The sequence below is a fragment of the Lycium ferocissimum genome, unplaced genomic scaffold (assembly GCF_029784015.1).
Source record: "Lycium ferocissimum isolate CSIRO_LF1 unplaced genomic scaffold, AGI_CSIRO_Lferr_CH_V1 ctg16389, whole genome shotgun sequence".
NCBI classification, from domain to species: Eukaryota; Viridiplantae; Streptophyta; class Magnoliopsida; order Solanales; family Solanaceae; genus Lycium; species Lycium ferocissimum.
In genome coordinates this window covers 4,319-21,485 of record NW_026716573.1, presented here as the reverse complement: position 1 = coordinate 21,485, position 17,167 = coordinate 4,319, and the positions used below count along the sequence as shown (strand labels likewise).

Sequence of the window (17,167 nt, the reverse complement as noted above, 5' to 3'; positions counted from 1 at the left end):
TCCCCTTAATACCCCTCAAACCCCTTTCTTCTCTTTTCATTTTAAAAGAACCAAACGATCCCCAAACTTTTTCTCCCAAAAAATTCATAGAAAGCATAATCCCACACTCCAAAACCACGCGAACCCAGTTGTATTTGCCATTTTTGGCTAAGTTGCAGAAGCGTTTTACATTTTTAAATTGTTGCCTATACAATTCGGGCAGAAACGTTGAAATGTTTCTTGTCATCTTCTCACAGAATGGTAATATGCTGACCCATTTCCTTTCTTCAATTTGTATTTCGATTTTTCTTCATTTTCGTACGAAGATTCGGATTTCAAAGCAAATAGAAATGAATTTCAGGTTTTAAATCCGTCCCACATCGAATTTGAACTTCTCAAAAACCTAGAACTGGCCTTCTATAAAAAGGGAACCATTTCTTCATTCTTGGAAGGAGGTTTTGGACACAACAAATTGGTTTTTACACCAACAGTTGGCTTTTCATAGCCACAAAAGGTTTTTTCGAAAACCACAGTGGGTTTTACACTTACAATGGGTTTTTACACCCTCAAGAGTTTGAACACACTGAAACTCGGCTAAGCCTTGAGTTTCGAGGAAGTTCTTACTCACAGTTAATTTTTGGTCACATTTCCGTTCATCGGAAGCTAGTTTGGTTGAAAGGGTGATCGGCTCAATTCTCGTCGCCCCTGTCGCTGCTCGGAAAAAAGGTAATTCTCTTTCACATCTTAGTCCTGTTTTCATGTTTTAGTTCTGTTGTATTCAATCTGTAGTTTCATTTTTCTGCTTAGTTTAAAGTTAGTAGTACTATGTGATTAGAGTTTCTTGTTTGTGTTAAGAATTAGTTAGTAGGAGGCATGGAGTTATTTTTTACCCTTTCGAATGTTGATTTTAATAAGTATGATGTACCTATTTAACTGCAAGCATGAGACACTTGTGTAAATTCATGGAGGATTATATCTACTATTGAATGCCACCTAATAGCTTCAGTTTTTGGGCTGGTTTAAATTACATTAACGAGATTAGATGATGTTTTAGGTTTCAATAGTCATTAAGATGTTCCTTTAAATGTGCTTAAGTGTATGGCAACCTTGATATGCAGTCACCTAGTTCAAATTTGTTAAGTATAATTCTATAATTGATCTTTGCTTATTGTTTGGCTAGCTGTAAATAGAGTGGAATCTGTTTAGATCAATTACTATTGGGTTATGGTGTTTGTTTGGATCCTTAGCTTGTTTCAATTTAGCTAACCTCTGAAAAGAATGTCATTTTTGAAGAAGCTCATATTTTGTTTGGAGTGTAGCTAAGAGTGATATATTAGAAAAAAGGCCCTTTGGGAATTAGGATCTGACCATGAAATGTCTAACTAGCTTCTTGTATGCAATGTGCTGTTGTGATTCTTCTATATGTTTTGAGCCTTTAACAAGAAGAGGAATTTAGTTTAGTCAACTTAAATGTGCAATAAGTTCCCTTGTTGAGAATCTTCAGTTATTCTTTCTTTCACTAATAGAGATTATGATTCTGCCTTTCTGCTTTTCAAACTGGTTTAAAGTTTAATCCATATGTGTTTTCTTCATGTCTAAATTTCTTGTAGGAACTGGTTTTTAATGACCTTAATATGGAATAATTTAAACTCCCTCCTCCCCTGCTTTGTTGCATCAAATGACATTTTGTTTGCCAAATCTGAAATATGTGATTTTATGGACTGCCAGCTCCTCAGTCTTAAGGGATGTGGTTTAGGTTCCTCTAATTTATGACTCTTGGTTATTGATAAGTCATGAAGGAAACATGATTGGTTACTCTTTCAAAGCATTCATCCTGTTAATTCTAACTTATAAAAATGATGTTGGGTTCGGTTTAGCCTCCTCCGATACCCTACCATGCCTAAGGTTCTAGAAACCTTCAGATCTTGTTGTCGCATTGGGAACATGGATGGCGGTATCCCCCTTGGCTGTCTATTTTTCAAGTTTATGCTTAGTTAGATGTTTGCTCATAGGGTGTTGGATCACCAGTTCGCATTTCTAAGTTAATGAAAGGATTTGGCAAACTTCCCTATGTTTTATAATATGATTTCTGTATACTTTCATGAAGCTGTTCATATGTTCATTCATTCTTAAAATCTGAACTTTAATTCTTGTTTGATATGCTAAACATGACTAAGTTGTGGTAATGCTTCAACAGTTGAAACACTTTATAATCTCTTGTAAGTATCCAGCCTATGTCTTTACTTTTGGATACTCATCCTTCACCCCTTGTTTTCTTTTCATAACTTGAGGGACTTCTCCAAATCCCAAATGTCCATGAGCTGCTACTGAAATTGAGTTTCTGCTGTACTTTGAAATGGAGGAGTATTGCCACTGCTGCCTGCTGTCATGTTGCTCTGAATTGCTGCAACTAGTTGGCTGCACCTGGGATTTTGAAACTATTGTTTTGTGTGGTTTGTCATTGCTCTATTTTGGTCCCATGCTTGCTGCATCTTGAGATTGGACCTGCTACATCTTAAAGAGGCTTTTGTTTTGTATTCTATAAGAAACAAGTGCTGCACTTTGTGGTTGGCTACTATAGGGATGCTCCATTTGGAGGATGGTTTGTTGCTGCATTTTGAGACCTTTTCTATTGTCTTATTTTGATATACAATCCTATGTTGTTGTCTTGTTGCTTTACTGTGGCTGCCTTTGTGGTTGTTTGTTGCTTCATCATATGACTGAGATGCTGGTGCTACATTGATGTGCATCTGCTAGATTTTCTTTGCCAAACAGCTGCTGCTTATGGCTACCTACAACTGCTTTTTGTTGTTTCATCTCGCTGCTATCTAGCAGCTGCCATCTGTGGCTGTTTATTGCTACTGTTTGTTGTTGCTTGCTGTTGTATGTTGATCATCAGCTGCTACTTTGATTTTAAAAGAAACGTACAGATATTATACTTGAGCTGACTCTCACATTTTGTTATTGAGCTGCAGCCATGTGTGTGACTAAGTTGTTGCTTTAAAATGGGCAGATGCTACACTCTAATGTTATGCAGCTGCTATGGTCAAATCTTGCTGCACTTGTGAACCAAGTGATGGATGTAATTTGAGGGAAAAACATAGAAGCTATATATGGGACCATTGTTGTTGCTTAATATATGGTGTGCTACCTACAGTTGCCTGTGTTGCTACTTTTGGCTGCAATTTTGCCACTACTGTCTGTGGCTGTTTTACCACTGCTTGTTATTTTTTCTGAAAAATATGAACAGATTGCTACGCTTGGTGAAAATCCCAGTGATTTGAATAGATGCTAAAAAGGCCGATGAAAAAAATTTAATTTGAGGCCATGCCTTGTCCGGAAAGGTTATCCCCCGGTTTAGGCGATGATGACCTCATAGTAGTATCACGAGGTAGGAACGAACATGCGTTTTGCGAGGCAACTAGAATGGCCACTAGTCTGCAACCAAGACATGTTTCGGATTCCTTCGCCACATTCGGAAACATGAGCCTGAGCCTCTGTAATCAAAGCTCTCAAAGTTTGATACAAGTCCGAGGGATATTATTATTATGTTCATAAACGTCACCCTATGGGATGGCGTACCATTTTGACTAACTACTTTTCTCTTCATTGTGCGAGGTACAAATAGAACAAGTACGGAGAGCAAAGCTTAAAGACGAAGTAAAAAGGATCGGGTGCTTAGAGCTTCGGACGAAGAACTAGAAGAGCATGGGATTTGGTCCCTAGGCTGAAAAAGCTAAATATTCTTCCCTTTCCTTTATTTTGGATAAACATGCTTATTTTATATGTTTACATTCATTTTTTATGAACATGTATATACTTGCAAATACTTGTGTATTGTTGAAACCCTTTAGAACTTAGTTAAAACCTTGCATAAAAAAAAATGATTCAAGTTGTTTTCAAAAACTGTTTTGGGCCTTGGCCCGCATAAAGATAATAAAATAAAAGAAATCCCATTTAAACCCAAGTTGGGGAAGATGGCTTCAATATGGAATATGGTTGACCTTAAATGAGCTAAAATGGTTAAATAAGTTAAATCCTTTTCTTTATTTATACTTATAATATTTATGCTATTTTCTAAAAAAGGGAGATATACTCCATTTTTTCCTATATATATATATAACTTACAAGGATAGAATCATGACATTGGACCAAATTAGTGGAAACTTCACGTAAGAAAAATCTTAAGTGTGTTTTGGTCCGGAAATGAAGTGAATTTAATTCATTATAAACATTTTCTCAAAGAAAATTCAACTTTTCTTCCTTAAAAGATAATTTTTCCAAAAAGTGGAGTTTTATGATTAGCATGGCAGTTTTAGAAATAAAGTAAACATTTTTAGCAAATAATCACATTAATCACACATTGAAGCTCGTTGGTCAACCGTATTCTACGGATCCTTAATACTAGGGTGCTTAAAACCTTCCTTAGGAAATCACCAGAACCCTTACCTCGAACTCCGGTTTAAAAGGATTTTTCTCTTGTTTGATAAATCCTTTTTACTTGGTTTTCCTAATTTCCGTTATAAAATTATGTGGCAACTCTAAAAACATAAAATTCAAATAGAGTCCACAACCTCTTAGTAGCTTTTATGCGCCCGCATAAAAGTGAACCGTAACACACACATCCTCCAAATAAGTTGTCTTTACGCTCTGCTTCTTGCTTACCTTAGTGGTAAATTTCACAGGCGAAGTGTTAATGTTCATGGATTCTTGATTTTCGATCTTGGGCAAAAAAATTCCCACTTTCTTTATTTCTTGTTTGACTTTAGCCTTGCGAGATTCGCGGACAGGCGGTCCTTTATTTTTTACTAACACTTTGCTTAAATCCATGTCATGAGCATGAGTGGACAATTCTTCAAAAGTCCTAGGCTTTACGCCTTGCAAGATATAGCGGAGACCCTAGTGCATACCTTGAATGCACATCTCTATTCCTGAATGCACATCTCTATTCCTAAAGCTTCACTAAGTCTATCTTTGTTGTTTAGACTTGCATGACTCCATCGGTCAATGAAGTTAATAACTGGTTCTTCTTTCCATTGACATGTATTTGTAAGTTCCATCATGCTTATGGTGCATCTTATCTTTGTAGAAGTGATTGAGAAATTCTTACTCAATTTGCTCCCAACTATCAACGGAACCAGACTCAAGGTGAATGTACCGGTCAAAAGCATAACCTTTAAGGTAATGAACAAACTGTTTGGAAACGTAATCACAATATATTCCAGTGTTCTTTGCACATGTCAATGAATTGTACGACATATTGCTTCAGATTTCCCTTGCCATCAAACTGCTGGGATTTCGGGAGTTGATAACAGATAGGGAATTTCAACTGGTAGTGTACAGCTTTGCATATGAAGGGAGGATTTTGGGGAAACCTGGTACTTATTCTTGATGGTCCCCATGATGAACTCCTTTATGTGATCGATTGAAATTGTCCTAGAGGAAACTTAGATTTCCTTAGCATGTTACACTTGTTTTTCGGGAGAATTAATCCTTTCTTGTGCTTGAAGACGCTTTCCAGATGCATGACTGGATTCTTCTTCCATCAGGCCTTCCATCTTGTTCGTTAAATTAACGATTAGAGCATCTTGATCTTGCACATATTTAGTCAAACCTTTAATAGCTCTGGTCAAGCTCACAAGTTGTTCCTCTACTAACGAAGCATTGGTAATCATTGCATGCATCACTATCGTAGATGATGGAGAACAACATGGATTCTCTCGAACATGGGATGCAGACATGTTATGCGGAGTACATCCAGTGCCTAAGACATCATCATCAGCTTGCGTGAGGATTTCTTGGACATAGATAAACTAAATCGGGCAAGAAACGTCTCAACCATTTCGGCGACTTCATCCCCTTCTTCTGTTGTGTTTGCGAAACATCTCATTCCTTTTTAAGATAAACCGAAGACAACAATTGATTCAGACTGCGCTTGCTGAGCTCGTTGTCCTAGCAATTTGGCTTGGTTCCTACTGACTGGTCCCATGCTCCCCTCAGTAATATAATCGAATTTATTGCTCAAGTCCAACATGTATGGATTTAATTGAAAGACCAATTCAATTGGGCTAGTTTATCTTGTTGGACTTCACATGATGAGCACGCTCCATTAGCCCAAGGTCCACGCCGCATATCAAATGACGTGTAGCGCCAAGTCAGGTAAAGGACCAATAAAATTGTGTCACGTGCATAAGTGACGTAGCATGCAAAGTCAATATAACAATCAATCAAATGTCTCCAAGTGTTCAAATGACATAGTTCAACTAATTATATGCATGCGCTCTCCACTGCAACTATAAATAGGCTTTCATAAGGCCAAAAGGGATGAAGAAAAATACATAGAGAAGCTCTCCTCTCTAAGGGTAATCCACATGTCTTCCGCATACTAAAAAGTCTTCGTCTTATAGTGGCGAGCCGCAAGTTTCCATACCTCCACATTTGTGATCAAAGCTTGGCTCCGTATTCATGGTGAAATTACAACAAGAAGTAATCCTTCAATTCAAGAACAAACAAAGCTCTTGATTTGACGGTCGTGAGGAGAACAATCTGAGGATTACATCTTTTTATTTGAGATTGTAACCGCCGCACAAATCATTGAAATCAAATATTACTACCTGTCACTATTCTTTGCCTCGATTATTTTTTTTTGGGTTCGAAAATTAGTTGTTACAATATATACAACCAATAATGTAAAATTCATGGGGCGACCTATTTGGACGCTCCCATTTAACCTATAGTCAACGTTTTGCAATAATGATTAAATGAAAGTCTACAAAATTCATAAAAGCAATAAGGGATATCGACACCTACATACAATCCTAAGTAATTATTGGCATGTTTTTAGTCAAGGATTAAGTTTAGTAATTAAAGCCCAAAATATTTTGCATTGTATAGCAAATCTGTTATAAATATTATTTAATTATGGAGTCTATCTTTAGGAGAAACTTTAGGGTTTGTGCCTTTGACACCAAGTTAATTTTCTCCTATAAATAGAGATGTTTTCTTCATTATATATAATCCCTAACAAGAGAAATAAAAGAACTCCTCTCTTCTCTCTTTGTCTACAATATTGTTCTTGCTTGCTTTATTATTTTATAACACGTTATCAGCACGAGATTCTAACCAACTGGATAATAACCTTCAAATATGGACCTTGACGCCAGGTGCAGAAACTCTCCGTTGCTTTTAAGTTGCCCAGATTTGTTTATCTCAAATCCACATGTGACACCAAGGTAAGTGATTTCTTCTGTTAATTAAGTTGAGTCATGTGGACTACTATGCACATAAATATAGCAGATCACAATGAACATAACTATGGCAGTACGTAGATCACAATGAACATAACTATGGCAGTACGTAATTCCATGATTATCTGATTAAGTGAGATACCTATAATTCTATTGCCAAACATTGTTCTTTAAGTACTGATGATGAATCAAGAAATTTTGTATATTAACTTTCTGGTTCGTTTGATATAAGGAACCTCAATGGTTCACCTGCCCATTAATTATGCCTCCAAGTTGTTCCTGAAGAACAATATTTTAAGAGGGATTATGATATTAATTCATATCTCTTAATGGCAAAGAATAAGAGTTTGCAATAAATATATGATCACCAGAAGTGATAATATTTCTTAAATTTCGTTATTAGTAAATTTATTTTTGTCTATAACCACCAGAAGTGAAAATATTTTCATAGGGTTGTTGTGGCTACAACTGAAGATATGTTAGAGAATTACACTATATGTATGCCTCGCTTTCTTTCTTGAAGTAGCAACATTTTAGAAGAATTTGTAAGCGATCATAATTTGATGTGATTAACGCACGTTCAAATGATTATGTTCCATTCCTGAAGAATGAGAACTTTTGATAAATATTACAAATACAGATCAGTTCCCTGAAGTGAATATGACAATATTTAATAATACTTATAAATACGAACGTGCACTTAGTTGTGAAGATATCACGACTAAAGCAGTAAAATTTGAAAATTTACTCTTGAAGTATTCTAGACCAATTTTGAAGAATTTAAGGATATAGAAGGCATTCGGTGCTTTAGGCCTGAAAAAGTAGTACTCTTATGTTTGTCATTTTTCAGGCCTAGTTACTGCATGTCTCCATTTTGCTTAACAATATATTTATGGCTCGTTAAATTTGTTATACTACTATAATATTATGTCTGGAATCTCTTTCATTTTTATGAGACCTAGTTACTTTATATTTTAATCTATCCGATGATATGAACAAAGGTGTGATGTTGGTTATATGCTTTCTGATAATCTGTTTACACTAGTTAAATATTTGTCCACCAATGGATTTTCTTGAAGTGCTTTCTATGAGGCTGTCTACGGTGGTTTTGGGGTAGGGTTCGGAGTAGTACTACTTTGAAATTTTCAAAGTAGTAAACATTAAACGTTACTCTTGAAGTAGTAAACTTTAAAATTTACTCCTGAAGTAGTAAATCTGAAATCTACTCTTGAAGTAGTCAGACTTTGAAATTTACTTCCGAAGTCTTAGAACTTCAAGCTTTACTCTCGAAATAGTAGAATTTTGAAACTTACTTCTAAAGTGGTAAGACATTATTCTGAAGCAATGTCTTCATGTGCTTGAGTAAAATAATGAGCTATTAAAGTTGTGTATAAAGTGCATCTAAATAATCATGTTTGCCCGAAGTAAATGAAAGAAATGCTGCAACTTGCCTCTTGGAGAGATTGAACTATAAATGATATACATATTATTCATGTGGTATAAAAGTACGTACATACATGTACAGAATAAATGCGTTAAAGATGGTTCTTAGACCATTATGTAATCTTGAAATCATCTTATTTGTTTCATTGTGGCAACCAAATTACACACTTCGCTTCCAATCCTGCTCACAGGCCAAAAGAGATGCCTTACGTAATCAAGAAAAAGATAGCAACTTTTTTCCCCTTATTATTATGTTGTAGGCAGGCTTAGAAAATTTGAAGTTCCTAACTGAGACTATGTAATTTGTCAAGAGAGGTGGTTTTTGTATTACGTTAGATGCTCTATGCAGAAAGAATAATTGTTGACGAGACTTGTGAGCCCATGTTGCAGATTCATGATTAATTAAACCAATCAAGAAGGATTAGTTAATTAAGCAGTTGACCTCTTTATCTTTTGATAATTAAACGGCATCGATCCATAGAAACATCTTGATTAATTTTATTAAGTATCATTCTAAGGCAAATGAATACAGATCTTGTAGAATGTTTTCTACTATAACCAGATTGATATGGTATAATTAGTTATTAATTTCCCCGAAGGAAATAACAATTTATATATTTTCGTAATAGCTATATAGTTGCCTCTTTGATACAAAATATTCATATGTTAATTAGCATGAAGGAGATGTCTAAAATACGGAAGTTTAGAAACTAATGTTTACTTTTCATCATTTATAAATTGTATATTGTCTTTAAATGTCCATGTAATTACTGTTTTATTTCATGACACCAGTATTGTCTAAATTTGCTTTCATGATACCAGAAGTATCTAAGCAATATTTGGTAGTACAAAATTAATGATCAAGGTCCAGAAGAGCCTAATTGTTTCTATACAAGAATCATGACACCAGTAGTGTCCAAACAATATGTGATTATGGAGAATAAATTAAAGGCTCCTGAAGAGCTTATATAATATTATGTAATTCATTCTAGATTGTAATATACAAAGTTGTTATGATTAAAACACAAGTTGTAGTAAACCCGAAAGTTTACTAAAGTAAATAGCTATCATATTGAAGTTATAAATGATTGGAGGATTAAATATCTTCAAAACCATATTGGGTAAGAAATATGTATGTGAATGGTTACCTTCTTTATTCTCCAAATTGTACTACACAAATATAACCATGATGAAATCACATGTTTCGGTAAACCAGAAGTTTATTGGTACAAAAAATAATAATTTATGTCATAGTAAACCAGAAGTTTACTAAAACAAATAACACATGGCATGGTAAACTTGAAGTTTACTAGTATAAATAATTTTATTAGTCGGCATGAGCGGTTCGGCCATCCCGATTCAAATATGATTGAGTATTTGACATATATTGAAGAACTAGAAGATTCTTCAAGGAATCTATATTTGTTGTTTGTTCCTCATGATAAGTTGAATATCTTTGGTTAATGTTGGAATTGAATTCCTAAATTAAAAAATATAAAAAGGTGAATATGGGTCCGTTTCAATTATGTGATATCTTAAATAGATGCATCAATAAGACGATCGCATGTGCATTTATTGTCAACCGTAGTTTGACATATACAAAATTACTTGCTAAAAAATGATTGAGTTAAGGGCACATTTTTAGATTATGTAATCAAGATAATTCATCTTGTGAATGCTAGTTTATATCCAAGTTGGTTTGGCGTTGAATGTCTCAGATAAATAGCTAAACCATTGCTTATGAGAACAAAGCTTGCGTCGGTCCGAGGTATGATATATTATATATACAACATCACTTGTATGCTTGAGACCAATAAATTATGATAAATTCTCCCCTCACAATTGGTTCAAGGTTAGGAACTAGATATTTCCATCTAACAGTTTTTTATGTGTGGTATATGATTAATTAAGCTACCATGATGCACAAAGATGAATTCCCCTAAAGAAGATGGGATATATGTTTTTCTAACGTAAGGGGAGAGAATAAAATTTGAGGAATATGTTATGAATTATCATTAGTACAATCCTCATTCAAAAGATTATTCAACTCAAATGCTAAGATTTGCCGACTCAAAATTAATTTCTAATTTTAAGGTAAAATACTCCTATTAAATTCATGTCCCAAAAGGACGAAGTCTATAAACGTACGAAGCGTGTTAGAATAATCGATTCCAAATGCAATAATCATTGAAAAGAAAGAGGAGCAAAATGATCAATGATCATTATAAGGAAGCAATGTACTCTTGAAGAAGCTTTACGACATAACACTTCACGAAAACCTCATGAGAGTTAGTACGAAAATAATGGAAGTAATAGATCTCAATAAGTTATGTCCTATTGCAAACCGATACAAGATAATATATCGTCGACGATATCTTTGTTACAATATAGCGCAATATTGTAAAAGATTGTGGGGATTTAAATTCTACGTCTATTAAAGCATGCTAACGTAGAAATTATTATCAAGTGAAATGACGTATCTTGATAAGTGTAAAGCTTATTGGACATGTTGTTCATACACCAGAAGATGTCACATATTTAAATAGAAATAAATGTTGTCACAACCTATGTGAATTACTTGACAAAATTATATGAAAATTCCTGAAGAATTTTAAATGCCTGAAGCATATATAAGTTGTAGAAATTTATTCATAATTCTTATATGAAATAAGTTAAGAAATAAGGTGAACACGATTTTATCACCTTAATGAATATTCATTGACTAAGGGCACAAATGACTTTATTTATCCTTACATCTTTGTGGAAATCAAAATCTGTCATATTGTTAGTGCAAGTTGATGAGTTGAGAATTATTGAAACTCTTGGAAGAGTTTTTAAAGAAATAGATTATACGTCGAAAGAAGTTGAAATGTGAAACTTGCGTAATTATTTGGTCTCAAGTGTCATATCTTTATGCAATTGATGCATTCATATATTTTGCTATGAATATGAGGGATTACGATGCCATACGATATTGTTTACATGCACACGGTTAATCATATAAAGATAACATCTTCGTTTATAAAGCAAGTCGGGAATGCGCTTGGAGTGATTTCAACAATATTATATCTTGATGCCGCTATCCAAAGACTCGAAGATGCGCAAAGAACATACATCGTCCAACTAAAAAGTGGATTTATAAAAGGACAAAGCTCATTTCACCAAAGTTGTACTTTACACACGAGCCTACAGAAGAATGGTGATATTCAAGGTGCAACAAATTGTTCGAGTGATAATATGACTGATTTATTCACCAAGTCTCTACCAACTGCAACTTTCGAGAAGATGGTTCATAAGATTGGAATGCGAAGATTCAAGTTTTGATTATCTGATGTTTTGGAACGCGCTGTACTCTTTTTTCCTTAGCCAAGGTTTTGTCCCGATTGGGTTTTCCTGGTAAGGTTTTTAATAAGGCAGCCAAAATGCGTATTATTAGAAATATGTACTCTTTTTTCTTCACTAGAATTTTTCCCACTGGGTTTTTTCTAGTAAGGTTTTAACGAGACACATTATCTATCAAATAGACATCCAAGGGGGAGTGTTATAAATATTATTTAATTATGGATGTCTATCTTTAGAAGAAACTTTATGGTTTGTGCTTTTGGCACCAAGTTAATTTTTTCCTATAAATAGAGATGTTCTCTTCATTGTATATAACCCCTAACAAGAGAAATAAAAGAATTTCCTCTTCTCTCTTTGTTTACAATATTGTTCTTGCTTGCTTTATTATTTTATAACACAACTATAATAGTCTATTTTTTAGGAAGGTCAATAGTGTCTTCCTTATTCATGCTCCATAATATGTATCCATTAGTAACATTCCTTTGATAAAATAAATATCTATTATTCTAGCTCCCAGCAACAGTCGAACAGAATTCTTCATTTCCTCCATTGAAGAAATCTCAACAAAACTGTCATTCGATTCCATAAGGATTTAATGCAAATTCAAGATTTTCAAACTATTTTCAGTGAGAAATTTTTCAGAGAAAATGATGGCAAATTTACTTGTTTTTATTCAGCATCGTGGACACTGTTGAAGATGATTATCCACCACTGTTGATTCAAAATGATATGGATTTTCTTGTATGCTTTTGAGTTTAAGAAGAACAAATTGGATTTTAATGTGTATCCCATGTATATCAGTGAAGGAGAATGAGATACATGGCACCAGTTTAAATAAAATGATGAATATTCATCTGGATGTAAGAAGATTGTTAATGTACATCTATGTGTGTGTGTGAATATATGCATGATACACATTGATAGACATGATATACATACCATAAACACAACGGGGTTGTATCACCATTGTATCTACATGGAAATATACATCGTTATACAAGTGAGTATATACTGATATACAAGTGAGTGTACACTCAAATTATGAGAGCTTTTGGTGGATTTTACTTGAAATTGATTCGTTCAGACTTCCTTGGAAATTCCCCAAGTCATCCTAAATTTGATGTATGAACTGCCAAAGATATTCCCAATTGTTTGGGGAAGCACCCACTACAAATCAATTGCTAAAACATGATTTTTAAATTTAAGCTTCGATGCTCCTTTAATGGAGTTTTTGATTTTATTCTCCAAGTTTCAATCGATCTCCAGATTTTAGAGTCATTACCGTCATGGGTAGAAGAAATTTTGACAAATTTGTCTAAAATTGTTTTTGTTCCCCTCCCATCAAAGTTTCCTAAAAAAATCAATCAAAATCACTTGAAAAATTAGCGTCTGCATTTCCTAATTCACTTTTAAAAAGCTTGAATTTTTTAGCATATACAACCTATGGATACAGATATAATGATAGAGCGAATTTGGGAATATGCTTTGAGAGATTTTTATTATGATTTGAGAGATTTAGGGAGATGAATTGAAAGAGGGAAATCTTGGAAAGATAGTAAAACGTGCAAAAGGACCATGCAATGCCAAATATATAAACTATGTTTGTTTTATGCCACTTAGGTCGCTTAGGATGATACACGGTTCCAATTCCATTCGAACAGCTCCTATGTACAAGATTTCGTGGAGTGAAGAACTTTGTAGGTTAGTAACTGAATCAATTTACTTAACGAAAATAGGATCAAGTGAAATGTCAAGGAAGCCCTTAACTCTAGGCTTGTTAATTAACAGATTTCTCAAAAGTTTATATTGTGCATTCAACTTTTTTGACAATTCCTTGTTCATGCTTCAGAATATGTATCCATTAGTAACATTTGTAAGATAAAATAAATATTATTATTTTGGCTCCCAACAACAGTCGAACAGAATTCTTCGTTTCCTCCATTGAAGAAATCTCAACAAAGCTGTCATTCGATTCCATAAGGATTTAATCCAATATCAAGATTTTCGAAATATTTGCAGTGAGAAATTTTTCAAAGAAAGCGATGGCAAATTTACCTGTTTTTATTCAGCATGGTGGATATTGTTGACGACGATTATCCACCATTGTTGATTCACAATGATATGAATTTGCTTGTATGCATCGAGTTTAAGAAGAACAAATTGGATTTTAATGTGTATCCTATGTATATTAGTAAAGGAGAATGATATACATGGCACCAGTTTTAACTTTGGATGATGAACATTCATCTGGATGTAAGAAGATTGATGATGTACATAACACACACACAGATAAGAGTGTGTGTGCGCGCGCGCGCACGCGCGTGTGTGAATATATGCGTGATATACATTGACAGACATGATATACAAACCATACACAGAATGGGGTTGTATCACCATTATATGTACATGGAAATATACATAGTTATACAAGTAGGTATATACTGATATACAGTTGGATATACTGACATATAAGTGAGTGTACACTCAAATTGTGAGAGCTTTTGGTGGATTTTACTTGAAATTGATTCGTTCAGACCACCTCAGAAATGCCCCAAGTCATCCTAAATTTGATATCTGAACTGCTAAAGATATTCCCAATTGTTTGGGGAAACACCCACTACAAACCAATTGCTAAAACCAGATTTTTTAAATTAAAGCTTCGATCCTTCTTTAATGGAGTTTCTGATTTTATTCTCCAAGTTTCAATCGATCTCCAAATTTTAGAGTCATTAAAGTCATGGGTAGAAGAAATTTTGGCAAATTTTTTTTAAAAAAATTGCTTCCCTGCCCCCAAAGTTTCCAAAGAAAAAAAAAAAAAAAATCAAAATCACTTGAAAAATTAGCGTCTACGTTTCCTGATTCACTTTTAAAAAGCTTGAATTATTTAGCATATACAACCTATGGATACAGATATAATGATAGCACAAATTTGGGAATATGCATTGAGAGATTTTTATTATGATTTGAGAGATTTAGGGAGATGAATTGAAAGAGAGGGAAATTTTGGAAAGATAGTAAAATGTGCAAAAGGACCATGCAATGCGAAATATATAAACTATGTTTGGTTTATGCCACTTAGGTCTCTTAGTATGATACACGGTTCCAATTCCAATCGAAGAGCTCCTATGTACAAGATTTCATGGAGTGAAGAACTTGGTAGGTTAGTAACCGAATCAATTAACTTAACGAAGATAGGATCAAGTGAAATGTCAAGGAAGCCCTTAACTCTAGGCTTGTTAATTAACAGATTTCTCAAAAGTTTAAATTGCGCATTCAACTTTTTGTCACAATTCCTTGTTCATGCTTCAGAATATGTATCCATTAGTAACATTTCTGAGATAAAAGAAATATGCATTATTCTGGCTCCCAACAATAATCGAATAGAATTTTGCGGTCCCTCCATTGAAGAAATCTCAACCAAGCTGCCATTCGATTCCCTAAAGATTGAATTCAATTTTGAGATTTTCAAACTATTTTCAGTAAGCAATTTCCAGAGATAACGATGGAAGCGCTACCTGTTCCAGCGGACATTGGATTATTTCTAACTGCATATTTACAATACTAGCATTTTGATCAATTGGACCTTTGATTAATTAACTATTTGTTTTTCGATTGACCTACGATTATCCACCATTGTCATTCACAATGATTCAGAGGGTTATTAAGCCTTTAAATTATGAATTGGTAACTAATGTAAACAATTAAGGGAAAGTCACACAAATACAACTTTTTTAAATGGTAATTAAAAAGATTGCAACTGTTTTCAAAAAATTACATAAATACAATTTATTCAAAATTTTAACTTTTTAATTTACAAAAATACAACATTTTACATTTCTAAAATATCAATAATACTTAATTTTAGGAGTTACTACCATTAATGCAAATCCACTTTTTAGGAGTTACCCCCCGCCCCGCGGAAAAAAAACTATCAAAACGGCATTAGGGATAATGTAATTTTCCAAATAAACAAAATAAAATCAATTTCAAATCTCATATTTCATCTACCGTTTTAAAGAAGGTTTTTTTCTTCTTTGGTTTCCTCCTCTTTATTCTTTTTATTTTTTTTTATTTTTTATATTCACTTGATGACTAATGCAATTATTTTTTTGTGACTAAAAGAAATTATTTGAATATATTAGTATTTAGAAAAGTACATGAAAATATACCTAAAAAAGTATATGGTATATTCAAATTGGTAAATTTAACTGAAAAGATGATAACAAAATATTTGTGGATATAATAGTAGAAATTAGTATATACCTACTATATGAATATATTACTCTACGTGCCAACCAATTGTACTCCACAATAACATATATATAGTAACAATATACAATATATAGATATAATTATATATATATATATATATATATATATATATATATAAAACATATACTACAATAATATACTTGTTCATGAATTAGTTTTTTTTTTCCGTCAAAATTCATGAATTAGCTTGCTAGTAGATTGTGCTGGAGCTTTTTAGGTAAGTACTTTATTGTGTTTTTAAATGCATTTAATTATGTTATCACTAATATAGGGAATCTCCTTATTTTTAGATTTTTATTAGCAATAATCTCCTTTGTTTTTAGCTTTAAGTTGGCAATTTAATTTGTAATATCTAAATTAGTTGTATATTATATAATTTACTCTTATATATCTTGTATTTATGAAAGTTCCCCAAGAATTAAATAAGATATTCTTACAAAAAATACGTTAAAATATCCAATTGCAACTTTAAAGTTTTTAGCCGACTCATGTGAATGTAATCTAAGTATTTTTCTATAACTAATAGTATATAGTTGATGAAAAAGTAGCAAGGAATAGTGTGGAAAGATAAAGTAGCAGGAAGCATTGGGGAATAAATACGAAATAAACTTTAAAAATTAACTTTAAAATATCATTATGTAGCATAATTATCACCAATCTTTATATCCCATTAAAAATTGGAGTGATTGCTCCACTCAGTCGCACCGAATTACATACAGACCAAATAATTACTAGACGAACAACCAAAACTGTATATTTACACTGAAATCAAATTCCAAAAAACTCCAAGGTGGCTTTCTAAACGTGCCCCAAGCAATGAAAAGCATTCTAGAGAAAGTTTGGATGTATTTAACAAGGCAGAAGTAAAAATGAGCTAGCAGAAG

General features: G+C 33.3%; 1 long non-coding RNA gene across 1 annotated transcript; it reads left to right on the top strand.

Moving 5' to 3' along the window:
- LOC132042588 (uncharacterized) lies at positions 1-6,004 on the top strand. The gene is made up of 2 exons (XR_009411513.1): positions 1-705; positions 2,271-6,004. It is a non-coding gene; the product is annotated as an uncharacterized LOC132042588 (long non-coding RNA).
- Positions 6,005-17,167: the final 11,163 nt, after the last annotated feature.